General features: G+C 38.6%; 1 protein-coding gene and 1 long non-coding RNA gene across 28 annotated transcripts in view; one reads left to right on the forward strand and one right to left on the reverse strand.

Annotated features, from left to right (window-relative positions):
* Positions 1-1,471: 1,471 nt before the first annotated feature.
* epb41l3b (erythrocyte membrane protein band 4.1-like 3b) overlaps positions 1,472-20,029 on the forward strand; it is a 57,589-nt gene continuing 39,031 nt past the window's right edge. For 17 of the 27 annotated variants that reach the window (XM_032532600.1, XM_032532602.1, XM_032532606.1 and 14 more), the window contains exon 1: positions 11,593-11,761. The gene's annotated coding sequence lies outside the window, so the exon portion shown is untranslated. Of the gene's footprint in view, positions 1,652-1,705; positions 1,912-11,591; positions 11,762-11,817; positions 11,838-20,029 lie in introns of those variants that run through there. The other 10 variants (XR_004334513.1, XM_032532582.1, XM_032532589.1 and 7 more) reach the window with 4 other exon arrangements.
* On the reverse strand, positions 7,731-19,960 carry LOC116699823 (uncharacterized). Its single transcript, XR_004334516.1, has 3 exons — positions 19,821-19,960; positions 18,615-18,619; positions 7,731-7,741 (listed from the first exon to the last, which is right to left on the reverse strand). It is a non-coding gene; the product is annotated as an uncharacterized LOC116699823 (long non-coding RNA).

A 20,029-nucleotide genomic window follows, 5' to 3' on the forward strand; every position in this document is an offset into this window, starting at 1 on the left:
TGACTGATTAAGTGTGTGGCAAAACCTGCAGATGGTATAGATCTAGTTTTTCCTGCACTTCAGCAGTACATCTTATTACTGGGAAAGACTGCAGTGGTATTAATGTTACATTGTCTGTGCTAACTGAACTGAGACTAGTAACCAAAATACTTTTTAATAATCTGCTTCACTGTTAAAAAATGGCAAATAGAAAGAGGCTTATCTGCCGATTTATATGGATGACAAATTAAAGGAATGTCCAGTGTATGAATGTGTCTCTAGGTTCTAGTACGTCAGTGTGCCTTGGCAAAATATGATAAATGTCTGGAACTTCTAATACCCAAAAGAAAATTCCTTCATTTGCTGTTTTGATGATGGTGGAGAATCCTTTGTGTCCTGTATGGAAACATCTGCTTTCTTTATGTTTCTAAACTTATTTATTCAGGTTTTTCCTTTTTCTGTTGCCTGTTTGTATGTACTTATTCTGCATATGATACCACATTTGTACATATTGTTATGCAAATACTTTGCACACAGCTTTCATTAGGGGAAAGTAACTAAGTGCATTAATTCAAGTAGTGTACTTAGGTACAGCTTTAAGACATTTGTACTTTTCTTGAATACTTTTATACACTTCTACCCAATACATTTCAATACATTTTATTTTATTTTACAGGTATAATCACCAGTGACTTTGCAGGGCTGTAACACACTCAGTTGCCAATTAGGTGCACTAGCTAAAACTAATCCAGTCTATTACAGCAGTTCTGAAATATATCCCACCTTCGTGAAGCAGCCTCCAAAATGATATTTAACATCTCTAAAACAGTTTCAACAAAAACTATGAATTATAATTATAACCTTCACAATGTTAGCATTTATTGCAGGACAGCTAGACTGCATTAGTATTAGCTAGGTGTACCTAATAAACTGGCAACTGTGTATATGATACTCTTTGATAGGATTTCAACGACCCAACAGTGCATAAAAACCAAATCGACTCCACCTGGGACAGCTACAAAATCCGACTGCTGCTTAATGCACCAGTACAAAATAATTCAATAGTATAAACAAAACATAACACAGACAGGACCCATTCTTCTGCATAAGAAGTACTGTTGACAGGCCTACTTTAAGTTTATTTTGCTTGTAATACTTCAGACTTTTACTTAAGTAACATGATTGCAGGGATTTTACTTGTAATGGTGCACATTTATATTAAAGAATTGTTTCTTTACTGTGTATAAGCATATGAATAGTTTTTCACTTCTGAAATGCAAAAAAAAAAAAAAGAAATTGTGTTTGGTTCGTAGACTTTTTCAACAAGTATGCTGCTCAGCCTAACGAGGCCAGTGTTCACCTATGTGAGACAGATGATTATCTAACACGCCGCTCTTCCTGCAGGCTTCCACCAGGTGGCACTGGGACTGTGCTGCTTGCGTCGTCACCGTGGGCGTGCCCGTTTAGGAGTACTATGGGGGCCGTTTTTCAAGGCAAGAGGGGCGGGGTTAGCTCGGTCCAGTCTCTGTGACGGTTTGCCAGAGCAACCGCTTACAGGTGTCTGGTCCTTTCCACCCGGACGAGCCCCGCGTAGGAATTCCTTGGTCTCCGGTAACACGTACACAAGTGTCAGTTGGTGTTTACAGAGTTTGTTCCTTCTCATAAGAATAAGGTAAAGTGTTTATTTAAGTTGTTTGTGCGCTGCTGAACTTCACTACCTATTAATACGGTTACTGGGCAGTATATTAACTGAGTTTTGCATGATTTGGGCAGCATTGACATTGTTTTAAGGGTATTTTCCAGAACCTGACACGAGTAGCTATATCCACTCAGTTAGCTAATGTTTTGTTTCATTTTTCATTTGTTTCTCTGCTTCAAACACCGGGGTTTCCAACACACTGTGACCTGCTGCTTTTCTTGGACTGTGAAATGGTGAGTACAAGCTTTAATTCACAAAAGACGGAAAGTGTGACACAAACACTGCAATAGGTCAGACATAATAGGCAAATACATGTTAGCAGATTAAAAGAGACATCAGTTTTGACGGCTCTTAGGCTATAGGTTCAAAGAGAAGGCCGACGTGTCATTTTGAGGGTTAAGGGTTACTAGAGGGATTATGAATGTTGCATTACCCCATTTTTCTAAACTACTGGGTTCTACAAAAGGTTTGGTGAAGCAGCAATTTAAATGTGAACATATTTAGCTATTTTTGGCTTTTCTGGTGTTAACATTAGGCTACTCACGTTCAATAAAACCCCTCAACTATTCAAATTTATCTGCAACAATTGCTCTGAGATCCTTTCCATCATGCTAATTGAGTCCTCTATCAACGTTTTTCTTAGGTTGTTTCTTAACTAATGCCTTCCTACCACACACACACACACACACACACACACACACACACACACACACCTGATCAAAAATCTGCTGGGCACAGGCAGAGAGTTCGGAAATAGGAAGTCATCTCAGCATGTGGTTCCACTTAAATTCTCCCCAAAATAGAAATGTTCATGAATCAATAAAGGAAAAGCTTTTTGTTTTACCAATCCATTAACTGTACATGTAGACTAAAAGAGTTTCTAAAACTTTACTGCATGGTCCTTATTTTGTAATTTCACCAAGTTCCATATGGCTCGTATTCTATTATATTTTAAAATGGACTGTTGCTTTATATAGGGCCACAACGTATTATATATTTTAAAATGGACTGTTGCCACAAGGTCGTTCTTACAGTTCAGAAGTTTTAACAGGTTTCTGAGGCTGAATGATAAAGGTGAATGTACAGATCCAGTAAGATATGGCTGGGCAAAGTCCATGGGACTTGTCTGTGTCATGTTCATTGGCTGGTGGTTGCGTGTACAGTCCTGCAATTTCCACTGTGAAGAAAATGCTGAGCTGGTACTTTTGATGTCACCATGACTGACTTACTTGTCTTAAAGAGACCTTAGTAGGCAAAATGTACTTGCTATATGTCACGCCATATAAGCAAGGGAGGTAGTGTAATTTTCTTTTCAGATTGATCTTGTATCATTTGGAATTGTCTGTATTAAGAGCTGGGGCATAAGGTAAAGACTAATAATGAATGATAATGGATTCCCTAAAAGTGTTTCTTCTTGAACATTTATTACATTTATTTAAAACTCTTTCACAATGAAAGCCAGAACAAAAGCTCATATGCTGCTTAATAGAGATATATCAAAGTCAGAAATGTAAGACTTCTTGAACAATACAACTTGACAAGTGAACAGCCCCTAAACGCCTCTAAAGATTTGACTTTTGGAGCAGCAAAAACAAGTAGACATGTAATCACCTTTCAAACTTGTTAGCAAGCACTTGCTTAATTATCCATCCAGCAGTGTGAAGCATTATAATTCATTTAGAGTCGTTTTCGTCTCAACCATCTCCTGAGGGAGATTTCTGTGTCTTTAGCTATAAAATGCTCAACTAAGTTCACCAGCTAATCTCATGACTGTGACCAACTTCCTGTGAGCAAAACGTCACTATTAAAGCAGAGAGAGTGAACCGTAGAACAGTAATGAACAGTAAAGTTGTGGTGTAATAATATTAATTATAGTCTCTTTAGATATTCATGGCATTTTAGGTATTATTTGTTAAAAGTTTAACCTCTAAACTCAGTTAATATTCTTCAGGACTGTGAAACTTCAGTTTGATTAGATTGGATTGACAACCCACCAACGTCATCCGATTCTGATTGCTACTGTATATCCTGATTGGTGCAACTGAGCCAGTGAGAAGAACAGAGAGAAAAAGAAATGGAAAGTTGCAATCACAGATTACAGAGAGTAAACACTGTTATGTATACTGTAAATTATGCGATACCAGCTGTAACTTGAGGAAAGTGTATTAAAATGTTTTGGGTGACTGTGTTTCTTGCCTGGTTTTTCGAAGCTGGGTCACTTAACCCTTGTGTTGTCTTCCCGTTAACCATGAACTTGTCCTTCCAGGTCAAAATTGAAAATGAATTTTTTTTTTTGTGTTTTTCCAATGTTTTTGTTGCTTTTTCCCCATGATTTTGGTGCTTTTTTAAAACCCTGAGCTGGTTTAATAATAGGTTTTACACTTATTCATGGTCAACAAACCTCATTTATATTAAACCTTTTAGTTAAAAAGGCAGAAATTATGAATTATTTTGACTGATAGTTAAGATCAGAGGATGTTGAGTGGATCTCAGACGGGTAGATGTCAAAGTTCAGCCCGGATACTGTTTTGAAACCATTAAAAAAAAAAAAAAAAAAAATTAAAATGCTATAAGATTAAATAAAACACCCAAAAAATTAAATGAAAGTAATCATTCATTTACCTGAAGAATGTTGAATCATCCGTGTTATTTTTGGGCAATTTGGATGAAAGAAATCCATATTTCTGACATAAAACACTATGAAACGGGTCAGTTTGACCCAAGGACAACACAAGGGTTAAATTGCAACAAGGTTGTAATTATGGGCAAGCAGCAGGGAAATTCCAAATGAACTGGAATGCAGCATATGTACAAAAACATCAGGTGTTACATCTGAAGATGTTGTTTAGGCGCTATGATTGAAAGGGCAGTTTTGGTGACCTATAGTAGAGAACAACGTGACCCCAAATACCTTTGCTCAGAATTAGGAATTCATTCCCTTTAAAAATTCCCTTTTTAATGCTATTTCATTCCTTGTCTAATGTGAGGATGACATAACGAGATTAAATCTTCGTTCAGTGGTTCAAGGTCATTCATTCGTTTATGTTCATAATTATTGCTCATTCTGCTGCAGACATCTCTCCACAGGAGAGATTTCCTACTGCTGTTTTGATGTAATGTTTCCAGCGATAAAGACTATCTCCACCTATTCATCTTTGGAATTTAAATCAATTCTATTGTCAGATCAGTTCATTCAATGGCCCTGGCGTTGTACTGGAGGACAAGATATTCATTTACCTGATTCTCTTTGATGCTATGACTCATTGAGATGTGTTTGACGAAATTAAGGTTATGGAAGGGCCCGTGTGTGTGAGTCAGAAATTGGAGTTGAAGGTTTAAAGAAATAGTCCGCAAATCTCTAGCATTATCACAATTTAGTGATAAGACATGCAAAGGTGAAGTAATTTCTGTATGAGTAAAAGGGCCGAGCCAAAAATTTATATATTACATTAAACAACCTTCCGGATGGTGGGTCAATTATTAAACTCCCAGTGGAATGAAAATTACCTCCTATGACACTTTAAAATGGACATGAGCCGGGCACCTGGTTAGCTCACCTGGTTGAGCGTGCGCCCCATGTACAGATCACAGCGGCCGCGGTTTTGGTTCCGACCTACTGCCATTTGCTGCATGTCATTCCCCCTCTCTCTCCCACTTTCCTGTCTTAATCTATCCTATAAATACAAGCAATTAAAGCAAAAAAATAATAATCTTTAAGAGCCATAAAACCCTGAACATTTGTTGAATCCAGCTTCTCAAATGGAAGAACTGTCTGCTTTTCTTTGCCATATTTCATTGTGTTCATTGTCCAATCTGAGTATCCTGTTGCATGACTAAAACAACTTTTGAACGAACACGTTCCACCAAAACAAGTTCCTTTCCGAGGCGGTTTTGCAGTGGCACTGTGGTTCTGTCCGGGACTTAGCACCGCCCATGTCAATTGTAATTGGTTAAAAGAAATGCTGATAAACCACAGCACAATTTTTCTCCCATCCCAGAATACTGTGTGGACTAGCCAGAAGGTTTGGCAATGACAAGACTAGCATCACTTCAACAGCTGAAGTGTCCATTAACAAATGTCTCACTGCACTTCTGCCTGCTCACTTGTTATTTTTACTATAAAATCAACGGCACCAGCATAAAGTGCAAAATGTAAATGAAACCAGTAACACAGATGTCTCGCCCTCAGGTGTGCAGTCACTCACAGTCAGTTGAAGTGAGCTGAACTCAACACGTGAGTGCAGTGCTGCTTACGATCACCAAAGCCTTCGGAAGGCTGGCAGAGATAATGTGTAGGACTCAATCTTGTTGAGTGCAGAGATAAGCTTGTTGGGTATTTTGTTATCTCCCAGTGTTGCCTGATCACTTGAGAGCAGCATGGGGCTGTCTTTGCCTTATAAAGCTACAGCTCCTGGGAGGACAGAGTATTTATAGTGGAGCGTAAGGGTTAGAGTGGGCTCTCTTTAAAGTCCTCCTCAAATGTGCTATTGTAAAGCTATTGTTTACTCTCAAAAAACTCTGTTATGGGGGTTTGCTATTTTGCTGTGAACATTCAAGCACAACACATTTGTCCTTGCTTAAAGTGTAACTCTCGCCAAAATGCAACCTAGGGTCTTTTTGTGAAATGTCCGAGTCAAACTTTATTTTTTGGGGGGGCTTTTTCTGTCTTTATTGGACAGGACAGCTAGGTGAGAAAAGGGAAAGAGAGGGGGAAAGGCATGCATGCAGGAAATTGTCACAGGTCAGATTCAAACCCCGGACCTCTGCGTCGAGGGACAAACCTGTATGTATGTATGTATGTATGTATGTGTGCTTGCTCTACCAACTAAGCCAACCCGGCCAAACGGAAGCGTCACTTTTAACATGTACTGTATTCTTGTTTTGGGTCAAATGGCCTTTTAAATGAGAGTGCTAGGGGCACGTCTATGATCACATCAAAATCACTATTTTTAAAACACTACAATGTTTAAAAATAGTGATTTTGATGTGATCTAACTAAACACAGAAAACATAGTATTGTGTATTTGTATTTTTTACATAGTCGGTGTTTTCTTTTTTTACATAGTTAACATAGTAAGCAATCCACAAAAAAATATTTTAAACTGTGACCAAGATCTAATTTTTGTACAGGTTTACCTCAAATCTAGTGGCATTTGGAATTTTCGGTTTTCCAACTTATCGCCCAATGTATACACAAATACAATATGTCTGCAATAAGCTAATATCCGTCAATTTAGCAAATTTTATCATGCTAACGTTAAACTTAGATGGACAGCTTGACAGCATGTTAGCATTTAGCTCAAACCGGCGCTTTGCAGTATAACCTCATAGCCGCTTGCACAGCTGTAGACTCTTATGTTGTTTTACTTTCTGTACATACTGAAGTGATTGTTGTAATTTATTAAGATTTATAAGATAAAAGTAAAAGTCTAGAATGAAAACTGCACATAACAAGATTCATAAAAAAGCCTGGTTGAACATATTGTTTGATTTTCCACAGTAAAGAGACATCCAACTTGGACTATGTTGTCAAAATGAAATCAATTTAGTGAAGTTACCACCTCAACCGCTACACTTCTGCTTGGACCTCGGGCTATTTAGATAGTTCTTCCTAGTTAAAATGCTGATATCCATAAAAAAACTCTAAAAGGGAAGAATGATTCCAAATTTTGCTGCGGTTTTATTTTTTTTAACCACACATGTGCTGCCCCTCGCTTTCTCTAAAAATGCCTGGTCTGCAATCACTTGACAGGCACAATCATTAGCCTGCTGCTTTCCAAAGGTTACACACGCAGAGTACATTCACGATTCCTCGAGATAAGATGTGCTTCCTACAAGCGAAAAACAAGAAGGGAGTGTCTTCCCCATTGTAGTAAGAATCCCTTTTCACATTTATATTACAACTTCTTTTCTATTAGGCGGCGGTAGTTTCATATGATAGTGTGCTCAAATTTGGTGGTGTCAAAATCCGACTCTAATTTGGCATGTTAGCCTGCTGATGTGCAGCGCTTTGGGATGGAAGGTGTTTATAGCTGAATAGAGCTGGAAAACAGAGGATAGTAGCTTTGGTTAGTTAGGGGTGAAAAAGAGCTGGAGCCAATTCACTTTGAGTTCATTGAGTTCAAAGTCTAATTAAAAACAGCAATTAGCATGATAAGCATACATTCTCCTTGCTCAATAGTACATTCTTATATTAGACAATGGAGTTTTCAATAAGATTGAAACAGCCCGAGAATGCTCTAATTAGAATGACTAATTAGAAATTTTAAAACAACATAGGTTGGCATACATTTAATATACATCATCAAGTGTAGCAAAGGCCCGGTTAAGTCACTGTTGTGGTGTCTTTGTGTCCACAAGAAATTGCCGGCCTTGACTTATTTTTTTTATAAAATCACACGGATTTGCCATGTATTGTAAGGAACATGCTTTAGTATAATTATGTATGATGAAGTGCCATGTTGCTTGATCTGACCGCATCTCTGGTAATTGGATTGCTTTAATGCGGTTATTAGGTTACTAATTTTAGAGACGGAGTACATACACATTTACATACACACTAGGATTTGCTGATTCACATTTGATGTTGTTCCCCCCAAAACCTGGTCTCAAAGATTTACATTTTTTTTTAAACTGAGATTAATTCATTTTATATACTTCAGTTGACTTTAACCTTTATCACTAAGTGCCAACTTGCTGTGTAAGCAGGAGTACAATATAATGCAACTTCCTTCCTGTAAGTTTTGAATCATGTAAATTAAAAGAGACAGTGTGAGAAGGACAATGTGTTGTAACCTTATGTTCCCCAATTATGCTAATACTTGAAAGAAAACACATTGGAATTCAAGGCTACCCAAGTTCAAGGTCAGGCGTCGGAGCAGAGGAACTAAGTGTCTCTACGCAGCAGAAAAAAAGTGACGAGTTAAGCAGCCACATAAGCTCAGTTGAGTCCAGAGATCACATGTTGTCTGTCTTGTGTGGTATTAATCATTCTGCTGACCAAGGGCTGTTCTGGAGGCTCTGAGAAGTCATAGATTTGCCCTCACACTTATCTTTAAGTCACTATACATACAGAGAGTGAGAACTCGTAGAGAGTAAAAATCTCAGAACGTCAGTTAACTCTATCGACGGGGGGGACTGATTTGAATTATTATGAATCTTTGTGGAAAACATTTTCTTTAGGCGTCAGTTATCTGTAAGACTGTTTCCATTTCATTTAAAATTCGCATAGATCATTTGGCAATTTCAGCACAGTGAATACATTAACTTAAAAAAAAGGGAAGACTGCCACTCCAAATGTGATAGCAAAGGTCAATGCCTTTTTACTTCAAAAGACAGGAAAGCATTACAACTCGTCAACAGTTACACACTGAGGAAGGCCAAGCATGCTTCTTGTTTTATATTATACATTGATCAAAAGATGTGTAAATAGAAATGAAACTGGCTTAAATGTGTTCTGCTTTGAGTGTTACGTTACATTGGTTGTGTCAAGTTGGCTAGATAACACTGTGCTGCCTTGTTTCTTGTGTTTTTGTCCTGACTTGATATCTGCCAAAGTCAGAAAAATACATACACACTAACTTACATAAAGATTCATAAATAAGAGCTCCATTGCAATTAGCCGTTTGCCAGTCTGAGCATTGATATTTCCTTTGGAGACAAGCCAATCCTTCATTTCCGATGTAAAATTGTTTACTACATTAGAGGCGCACAGTCACCACCCACTGGCCAGACGGGCCATGATGAGAAATGTCTGATGACAATACTGGTTCAGACTCCACCTGCTCTAAATGTAGATAACTATTGTTTGGCTGTGCAGACAGCAGACATTCTAGATAGTTGTTACTGCTTAATGTACAGTGTGTATTCTCAGAGAGACATATTGTGGTTATGCTCTAAGCAAGGTTTATATTTGCAATCATGTCAGTGCTTTAAAAACAAATTAAGGAGAAAGCGAAACAACCTAACTTTGATAGAGTAAACTAACTAAATTATAGAGTTACAGTGTGTGGTATTGGTATTAAATAGTCACAACTACTTTTATGATAATGGTTGTTGAACCTGTAAGGATGTCTCTCCTTATATTGCCACTTAAGTAAAAACACACTCTTACACCTTTTATGGTCACAGGAGCTATCACATTATACTCAGCAAAGACACTGCCATAAGTTACTACAGTGTCACATTGACAAAACTGTCGTCCTGACTGTCCTCCTCAGCTATTATTTCTCTTCCCAGTATCAAGGGTTGCAGGAATATGTTGTTATATCTATTGTTAAGCTACTGCAGCTCTAAACCTCGCTCTCCTTACTGATGGTGACTTGTAAAGATGGTGTTTTTTTCGATTGCTAAACAATGCTGGTCACAACTGAAGCCACACACTTAGTCATTCAGAACTCACTGAGGAAAAACACTAGCATCAATACAATGCCAGTACAGAAAATACTAACTTTTTATCTTAATAGTTAAATTTAAGTGACTTTACAGTACAATATGTTCCATAAGAAAAGAGTTACATTATTTTCTTTCAATGTAAAACATTCATTGGTGTTGTCATTGAGCTTGTTTTATTAGCTGTAAGAATAGAGGCTGAATGAGGAGCCAGCTGTTGAGCCAATGTACAAAAGAGTTGCACTGTGTGTGTTATTACATGTACCCTCTATCTGCAAAACATACTTGCTCTGTGTCAGTCACTATTTAGGGAATTCATGCACGACTACAGCAAAAATGCTTTGAAGTTGTAATGTGCTTGACTGTGTGTTTATATTTGCATAGTGTACTGTAGTGTAAGTGTTGGCATGTGGTAAACTTGAGCATGAATGCAATTAGATCAAATAAAATTTAAATGGTCGACTAAGTTGGGACCACTGGGAAGCAGGAGGCTAAACCCTCAAATCCCCAGAGGGAACAACCCAGACAGCTATAAAAAACTTGCTATTATGTCTGTATTTGTGCATGCACAGCCACATGTATGTACTTAGAGTGTGTGTGTGTGTGTGTGTGTGTGTGTGTGTTGTGTGTGTGTGTGTGTGTGTGTGTGTGTGTGTGTGTGTGTGTGTGTGTGTGTGTGTGTGTGTGTGTGTGCGTGTGTGTTCACTATTGGCTTGTTTTGTTATGTCTTGGATTGTGTTTTTCAATTTGGAGAATATTATAAAGTGCTCCAGACTGGGTGCATCCAGCCAGTAAGTCTTTGAGAAGCATTTGGATGTTGTGGCTGGTCCAGGATTAGCTCATTTTAACTACTTTAACGTACTACTGAGTAGCTTAATCTTTAGCAAGCATCTGCATATATGCGATATGTTTAATTTTTTAGTGTGGAACTATTGAATTAGTAGCCTTCTAATTTTATTAAGTTTTATACATTGTGATTGTGAAAATAACTTACATTGGTTTTGGTTTGGGACTTTTTTGTTACATTCTTTGTAAATACACATTTGTATCATTCTTGTTGCAGCTTACATGAATTTGTGCCGTCTAGGGCTGCAGCTAATAATTACAATCACAATCAAGAAGCTGGAACAAGAGAGGTTTTGTTCTTTTTTTAGCTTGAAAAATTACATTAACAGTTATTTAATTATTAAACAGTGGGCAACTATTTAGTCCTTAAATCAATATATCAGTTAACTCATTGTTTCCGCTGTAGTCTACTGTAAGTGGTGCATTGTAAACTTGGCAAATATGAATGAATACAGATAATTCATCCATATGCAGTAGCATAAAGTGGGATTACTCAATTAAGAACAAACATTTCAAAGTTGTACTTGAGTACTGTTTATGTTACATTCCACCACTGATTATGGTTTCATGTAACTACATTTCGCTGCCTTTTCCCAGTAAAACAACACATCTCGTGCCATCAATTGCCATGCTCTGCGTGTGTTCGTGTATGTGTTGGGGGGGGGGGGTGCCACTAAAAGAATGCCCCGGCTGTTCAGATATCCCACAATTCTACTCAGCTGCATAGTGGAGTTTGATAGGCTGGTGGAGAGGGGGAACTGCAGCAGAGTAGCACCACTGTCAGGAAACAGAAGCCCACTACGAATGCAACTCGCATGATCCAGCTGAACGAGGGCGGTTTACCTGGTAATAAACCTTTCTTTTGCTGCTTTTCTCTTCTGATCTTACACTGAGGCGTTTTGTAAGAGATGCACGATTCCCGGTTTGTTCAAATCTGTGTATTATTTCCTCTCTTGTCATATTCGGGTGGTCTGACCACAGCACTCGCCGATGACAGATAATAACGTTAAGATACACTTCTGCTGTATTCAGGCGGAAAAGTCGAGTGGACCAGGCTAACCGTGTCAGAAACATCGGTCGTAACCTTTTGTCGCGCAGTTTTGCACTGTAGCCTTTTGGTGCGTAACATTGTTGCGTCATGTTGGTTTTGTTTGCTGAATGTGCTGCGCGGCCGTTATTTTGTACTAAAAGTCGGATATTTCAAAGCAACAAGCCGCTTAAGGTAGCCTACTGTAGGCTAACGTGCTCCAGTTTCGATGCAGAAAATGGGTGAAAACAAAACGATAGATGCTTTTCCAACCTCGAATCCCCCACATTATAGGCTACGTAAGTGAATGACAGCGCTGAGTCACTGGTAGACACTGTAACATTTGAGGACAGTTAACGTAAATAGATCAAAATCGTTAAATAGTCGGAGGTTAAGATGACATACTTGGATGTTTTTGATCTGCAGTGCGGTAGGCGTGGTAAGGGGCAGGATGACACGTTATGGATCCTTTTTTAGCATCCTCACATCCTTGTAAGCAGGGAATGCAATGGCCGAGTCTGACTTGACAGTTTAATTAAGATGCACAGTAAGCTGTTGTTGCAGTAGCATTGAAAGGCAGCAACATCATGGCCCTTGTTTGGAGGCTTTCGTTTTTCATTCATTAACAGTGTACCTTTTGATCACAGCCTAATTCTACTTTAACCTGTTTACAGTGTGTTATAATATTGAGATAATTGTCTTTCTGTCTCACAATCCCTTTGTGAGACATTGTTTGGTATTCATGATGATGGTCAAGATATAGCTGCAAAACCCAAATTCTGTAGGAATAAGTGTAGCTTTTTACAGGCATGAGCCACCAAGTCAATGCAAATTAGCTATATTTTTACAACCCAAAATCACAAATTTGTCTAAGAGGGTTTTAAGATTTCCAAAACATACAACACTCTATCCGTATCCCTTATCCAGTCAGTAGATAAAGAAAAATCTACAAATAATGTGATTCGGTCACAGCAAACCTACTACTAAGCATCACAGAGACACAATGGGGTCATCTAAAGGTAAACGGCAATGGCCTCTTTTAATTGTTTTTGTTTGTAAAAGGTCAACAAGGGTGATTAGATGTTTTTCTTTTCTTTTCTTAAAATGCCATAAACTTAAACATTGTCTGGTTCTTACTTTTCAAATGTGATGTGTGCTGCTATTTGTGTTTTATATACAGTAATTGTAAACAATATTTTGGTGTTTTGGACTGCTTATCCAACAAAACAAGCAAATTATTGATGACGTAACTTTAGGTCTTTTTGACAGACTTCTGATATATTGTAGGCAAAATTATGAATTGATTAATTGAGAATCCGCTGATTAATTGATAAATGGCATTTGTTTGTCTGTGAAAGGTCAAAAAGGGTTGTTTCATTTGATACTAATATTTAAACATTTTATCTATATTTGGATTTTGGAATGTGAGTTTGACAAAAAATATTTGAATATGTCATCTTATGCTCTGGGAAATTGTATTAATGATTAGTTGCTATCCCTGTTTCAATATTATATATCTGTTGGGCTAAGCGGAAATATTTCCCAGAATAACTGCAAAGTTGTTTCATGTAGGCATGCCACAGCTGATGTCAACAACCCATTTTAACATTGTGCTTTCCTGTGGACATTACTGGTAATCAAGTCACAGCTAATTTACTGATTACCTATAACTAATCTCATAAAATGCTTAATCCCTATTGGTCAGTCTCAGCCACTGTATAAGACGTTATTAGCTCTTCATCAGGCTTCCGAGACTTGATTTCAGTCTTTTACATCGGGGGATTTTCCCTTTTGTCGAAGGTGCTATACAACTGGATTGAGTGCTCCTAACTCCAGCATACATGTAGTTCAGGTATTTCCCCTGTCAGACTGATTGGTACTAGGTGTGCCGGGCTTTCAAAGGAAACCAACCCTAGCCTTGAGGGCCAGCACGGCAACAAAGATGCATTGATTGTGTCAAATAATGTAGTGCACAGTCAAGTTGAAATAACAATAAGTTAGCTGTTCTGTCTGTTGTATCCCTGAGTGCCTTTCTGCTAGTGACAGTAATGCTAAGAATGTAAACGCAGCAAGCTGACAGGATTTATGGCGTCCTCATCAAAAAATGCTCTCAGCTTGTAGTCACCTTCATGTGACCAGTCTGCCTTCCGCAGCTTCTGCTGTTGAGTTGTCTAGTTTGGTTCAGTCTATAAGGGTTCAGTTAAAAGATTTTTGAAAATTAATATCAGGATAAAAAAAAGCTTCTGAAGCATCTTGTTAAAAAATCAAATATGCAAAGACATTTTTCTTTTAGCTCTCATGAGACTGTTTTCATGGAAGTCTCAGAAAAGAACTGCATCATTTTAGCAGTGGACAATATGAATGTCTTAAAGTTGCCAGTATATTAGGTATACCTAGCTAATGCAGTCTAACACACACATCCTGCCTTCATGAAGATTATAATGTTCTGTTTTTGTTGAAACTGTTTTAGAGAAGCGTTATATTCTTCTTTAAGTGATGGTTCGGAGTAATTTCCCCCTAGGGTCCTTTGCACCATGGCCTTGAGATTCTGGGGGGTTGTATGGTTGTGGTGCAAAGGACCCAAGGGTGAAATTACTCCGAACCATCACTTTAATGAAATTTTTTGAGGATATAGTTTGTTTGTGATGCTGTCAAGTTGTAATGTATTCTACTCAGAGCTGCAACAAATCCAACAACAACAGTCGGTAGACTGAAAAAGCGCTAACTATTTTTATAATCGATTAATCTTTAAGTAACTTTTAATTCAAAAATGGCAGAAAATGCTTTTTTCAGCCTTAAAAATGGATGTTTCCTGCTTTTCTCTGTTTGAGCTAGGTGTATCTAATAAACTGGCCCCAGAGTGTATATGCCAAATATGTATGTACAGTATGTCAACACTACTTTGGTGATAAGTAAAAACAAACGCCAATGTCACAAAGCATCAGTCTCTACATGTTTTGCTGAGTCACCGATGTTCCATTACTTCATAGCTTGGTATGAGGGGGGGTTTAATGGAAAGGTTGACCGTGTTTGTTGGCTCTATAAATGAAATATTAGTAGAACTGCTTCTACACTTTGTGCTACACCAGAGCTAGAGAATGTTCTGGCTGAACGCACTGAGGTAGAAAACAGAGCTGGGTTGTTTAGATTTCTTGAATTGTTGAGGGCAGACTTCTATTACTGTGACAGTACCACTTCTCACCACAAGTTACTATTAATAGTGTATATGCATGCAGAGCTAATGTAACATTTATTATTACGTCATTGATATGAACGGTTAAAAGTGTTTACTGAACGCCTCAAATGTATGTACATACCTTAAATGTAAATGTTAAATGACAATACATATTGAAAATGGGCATGGTTGGCCTGGAATAGAACATTACATTTAGGACAAGACATATCAATACTTTTGTTTGTTGTTTTTGAAGTCGGGAAGGTTCAAAGCACTTTGTGGATTGTGTGTGTGGATTGTGTGTGTGGGTGGGTGTGGGTGTGTGTGTGTGTGGGTGTGTGTGGGTGTGTGGGTGTGGGTGGGGGTGTGTGGGGGTGTGTGTGGGTGTGTGTGGGTGTGTGTCTCTCTGTGTGTGTATATGTCTGGGTGTGTGTGTGTCTCTCTGTGAGTGTGTGTGTGTGTGTGTGTGTGTGTGTGTGTGTCAGCTGTCTGCCCTGTAGTCATGTAGAGGGGTCTCATCATATACTGCAGGCCCACTGGGGATGGGCCTGGACGTGTCAAAAACGCCAACTATTGCCCCCCATGTAACCTCCACAAGCCCCAAGGGGATTATGGGTGTGGGGGCAGGGGTGACAGGGATGGGCCCAGCTGTGGTGTACTCTGGCTAATTGCGCTCAGCACAGATGGCATTCCCTCATCCTCCCGTGTGTGTATGTATGTGGGATTTAGACTCCATGTGCACAGGCCACTTTCCAACAGTGTGCATTACAATCACAAATGGATCTTAAAATGGAAGTTTGCATTCATGGGGCAGCACTAGGGGTGGGGGGAAAAACCGATTCGAAGATACATCGTGATTCTCTCGAAAGATTATGTCTCAATGCATATAAATCAAATATAAAATCCAATTCTCTACATCATGATCGGCTGTGACAATTTTATAAGGCCGTCTAAGCTAGGCTACTTCTTGCGTTTTGCTGAGGGTGGCTAAGCGTGAGCAATCATGGATGGATTCAATCCGATAGGCACCCCCTAGCTTAATAATTTACAATAATAATATATAAAGTATTGCTCAGTAACACAAACTGAGAATTAGCCACATCTATTACAGCACACATATCCATACCGTCGCAAACAGTGTAATACACCTTTTTAATAGCTAAGCAAATTGCCCTGACACAACCTGAACATCAACACGTGGTTGCACAAGTAATAAACAAGTAAACAATCTGCACATCTATCAGCTATGCAGTAATAAACAGCAATATCATCAAGGTGATAATCTCTCTCTCTCTCTCTCTCTCTCTCTCTCTCTCTCTCTCTCTCTTCTCTCTCTCTCTCTCTCTCCAAATAAATGTCACGTCATAACACGGGCAAAACTTAGCAGAAGCAAAACTCTTATTGAAATATGAATGACAGTATAGCAAGCTAAGGAATAGTGTTCACTTACGTTCTGGGCTAAACACATCACTTCAACAAGTCTAAAAAAAAAAGAGTCAATTTACAGCCGCTGTTCTGTCCCCTTCTCCAGTCTTAGCGCAAGTGATTGGTAGAAGATCAAAGCAAGGACTCTTGTCAATGATTGGTCAATCTTCTCAGGAGAGAGAGAGCAAGTGTTACTATGACCGTTTTTTTCAAGGCTGATAAATGTCCTGAGCGCTGTTATTTCCTCCTTCCACCATGATTCCAACTTCAAGAAACGCACTGTAGACCATGCATCTTCCGGAGACTTGGATGAAGTTGTGAACACGCGGTTTCCATACTGTGGTAATCCACCGTGATAATATTTTAAATGAAAATGGTAATTGTTATCTTCAACATTTTTACCGTGGTTTACCGTTAAACCGGTAATCCCTAGTGCAGAGTTCTTCTTTTTATTATTATTTTTTTACTTATGCAAGAAACATACACTCCAATAGCAGATTCCATTTTGGATCCAGTTGGCAGAATACCCAGATTCACTAATAAATCTCTTAATAAAGCTTTTGAATCTCCTCAATCTATTTTTTTATTAGCAAAGAGCAATGGAAAACATATGGGTTGTAGGTACAGGCTGGGAACATTAATTAGGCTGCCACTAAAAACGTAGCGTTTCTGTCTTCTCAGCCATCAAAAGGTGATTAGACAACTTTGAATTGTGGCTATTTTAGCATGCCTATTTTCAGATGTTGAAATGTAAAACCCCGTGAGGTATTTGAAATGATTAATATGATGAGTGGATCCAATATTGGATTTAAATCCATCACTACTTTCTCTGTGCCTCCTGGTTTTTTGCTGTTAAAAACTTACCAAACACTAGCTGTCTCTGACAGCATATATTTAGGTTTCCATGGCCTGAGAGGTTGAATCTGTCACACAAGATCACTCGGCAACAGAGCAGCAAAGCACATGTATAATTTATTTGAAAGTATGACAGATGATTACATTTAAAAGGCTTTGTCTTTAGCTGAACCCTAAACTCAATATGATAAGGCTATATTGGTGCAGTCATCAATCACCCCTGTATGCAGTAGTCCAGGATACTAAATGAGTTGTGAATACAGCTTTCTAAATGCATAATGTATGTGCCAGTCCATGGTGAGGGCCACACACAAGGCTACTGTGTGAGCTGTTGTGTGGCCCTGTGAAGAGTGCCTGTCACCAGTGACTGAACGTATTCTTCCTCCATTTCTATGGTGCAAAGATGTTCTTTTCCTCCCCTACTACCATAGTTCCTGTTTGATATAGGGGATAAGATAAGCAAAGGTTAGCTGTGCAGCCATCATCTGTTCGCTAATTACTGAGCTGCTCCTCAGTTCTGCCACACATGGCACAATAAAGTAGTAGAGAGGTTTTGAAACTCTGGTTGAAATGGTCTTAGTTGTCTTTATCATAAGTTATCCTCATTAGGGGAAAAAACTTTTAAAAGCCAGGGTTGTAATTTGGTTCTTGTGACTTTGTCATTTCATTCACATTTCCGCTACTTAGTCTGTAATCAATAATTGGTAATTGTAATGTCTTGCACCTGAAGTTCTTAAAGTTAAACATTAGAAATAATTTGATCAGCACATTGTGTTCAGTGACCCTAGTTGTTCCTGACTTCTATTAAAGCAAGAGCAGAAATAACATAAGACTCCCAAGTGCTTCAACTTCATTGTGATCCATTTAAACACTAACATGTCTCTGTTTTGTTATTATTACTTGGCAAAGCTAAATTCAGCTTTATATTGTAATCCAATTTTATGTAATTCCATAGGAATTCAAATCCACTGCTCATTAGGAAAAGATTAATTAAATGTTGGCATTCAAAAATAAAATTCCTTTAGAACTGCATGATTCTGCATTATAATAAGAGATAATACCATATGATATTGAATCAAGATGTTTTGTTTGTTAAGTCTACTGTTAATCACACCATCTGTGCTTTATTGGAGACAATAAAACCTTCATGTGACTTCAGCTCAAAGTATTTTGAAGTAATGCATCTGTCACTGAGTGTAAGATGAACAGAAATGGACTTGGACTCCAACTGTTAATAAATCCAACTATGTGCCTGCCAGTGCTGCTCATAGCAGGACACGTGGAGGTAGGCATGTGGGCCGAATTCTCTGACTGAAGGTTTCTTATTACAAATTGCAAAATAGCTTTACTTTCAAAAGCAAATTCTTGCTTGTGGCAAATTAAAAATAACAAATACCTAGTTTTGTTGTCTTTTATTTTTATTTTTTTTGGCCTTGTTTTTAGACCAATAGTTCTCCATTGTTGCCGTTTTTCGGGGATCACCTGATCCCACAGTGTTGCTGTTGTTGACCCAGTGGCTGCTGTCCCCGGCTGGAAGTCAGAGATCCTCCCACCACGGAGTAAACACAGCCCTATAAATAGAGCTCTGAGAGAAGCAGGCCAACAGCAGAATGACAAGCATCCATACTACAAACCCCAAACTATCTGGAGCAGGGGCCCAGTGTGCTCCAAACCCCACATCCCAATGCCAAAGCCTGTGTTTACGTCTAGCACAGGGGCCCCCAGTGGGATCCATTCTGTCATCTTCATTTGGCAAAACTGACCATAAATGTTTCCTCTTATCATTACCCACTCTTTAAGACCTTGGGATGGCATCTGTTGCTGGTATGCTGCTATTCACAGACATTCCAAGAAAGACACTTTGGATGGTTGTGTGTAAATACTCTGCAGAGAAACTGGCGTGCCCATGAAAGAAATTGTGCGATGTTGTTAAAAATGCTGTTATTATTTTTAGGAATTTATCATGATTTAAAATTAATTTTAACTGAATATCTTTTTTGTTTTGGAAAAACAAGAGGTACACTTCAGAGTTGTGTATGAGGCAAAACCGGTTGGATTGTGTTAACTAATCGGTTGAACCAGCATTTCTGACTGACCCATTCATGCAAATTTAAAAAGTAGCCTGCATTAGCAACCTGTGTTGATTGTGTCGCGGCACTAAATCCAACTTGTATTGCAAGCAGTGTTGGGCAGTAGCTCTACTAGTTTAACTTCTTCTTAATAGTGTCGCTGTTTTCTGAATCAAATAGCTTTTCAGTAGCTTAGCTCTTTCATAAGCAGTGTGGTATCGTCCACACAAGCTACTTTTCCTCAAGCTTTTCTGATGCGGTCTGAAATAAAACCGCTGAGGATCAGTGACATTACCGCTAAACACAGGTGTGAATGTTCTGTACATGGATGTATCAAAAATAATATAGTCTCACATTGCCAGACTTATCTCTACAGCACTGTGTCAGTGCTGCAGTATGGCCTGGCTACACCACCTATCTATTCTGGGCTAGGGGAAAAACCCTCTGGCTTGTTTGTATTTCTTTAAACCATTCACAACCGTCCTGGGCAGCGCTAAGCCTAGATAGCGTGAGGGTAGAAACATCAGGAACGCGGGAGACGCGCCAAGTGGACTGGAGTTGCT

Source organism: Etheostoma spectabile, chromosome 12, assembly GCF_008692095.1.
Source record: "Etheostoma spectabile isolate EspeVRDwgs_2016 chromosome 12, UIUC_Espe_1.0, whole genome shotgun sequence".
Taxonomy (NCBI): domain Eukaryota; kingdom Metazoa; phylum Chordata; class Actinopteri; order Perciformes; family Percidae; genus Etheostoma; species Etheostoma spectabile.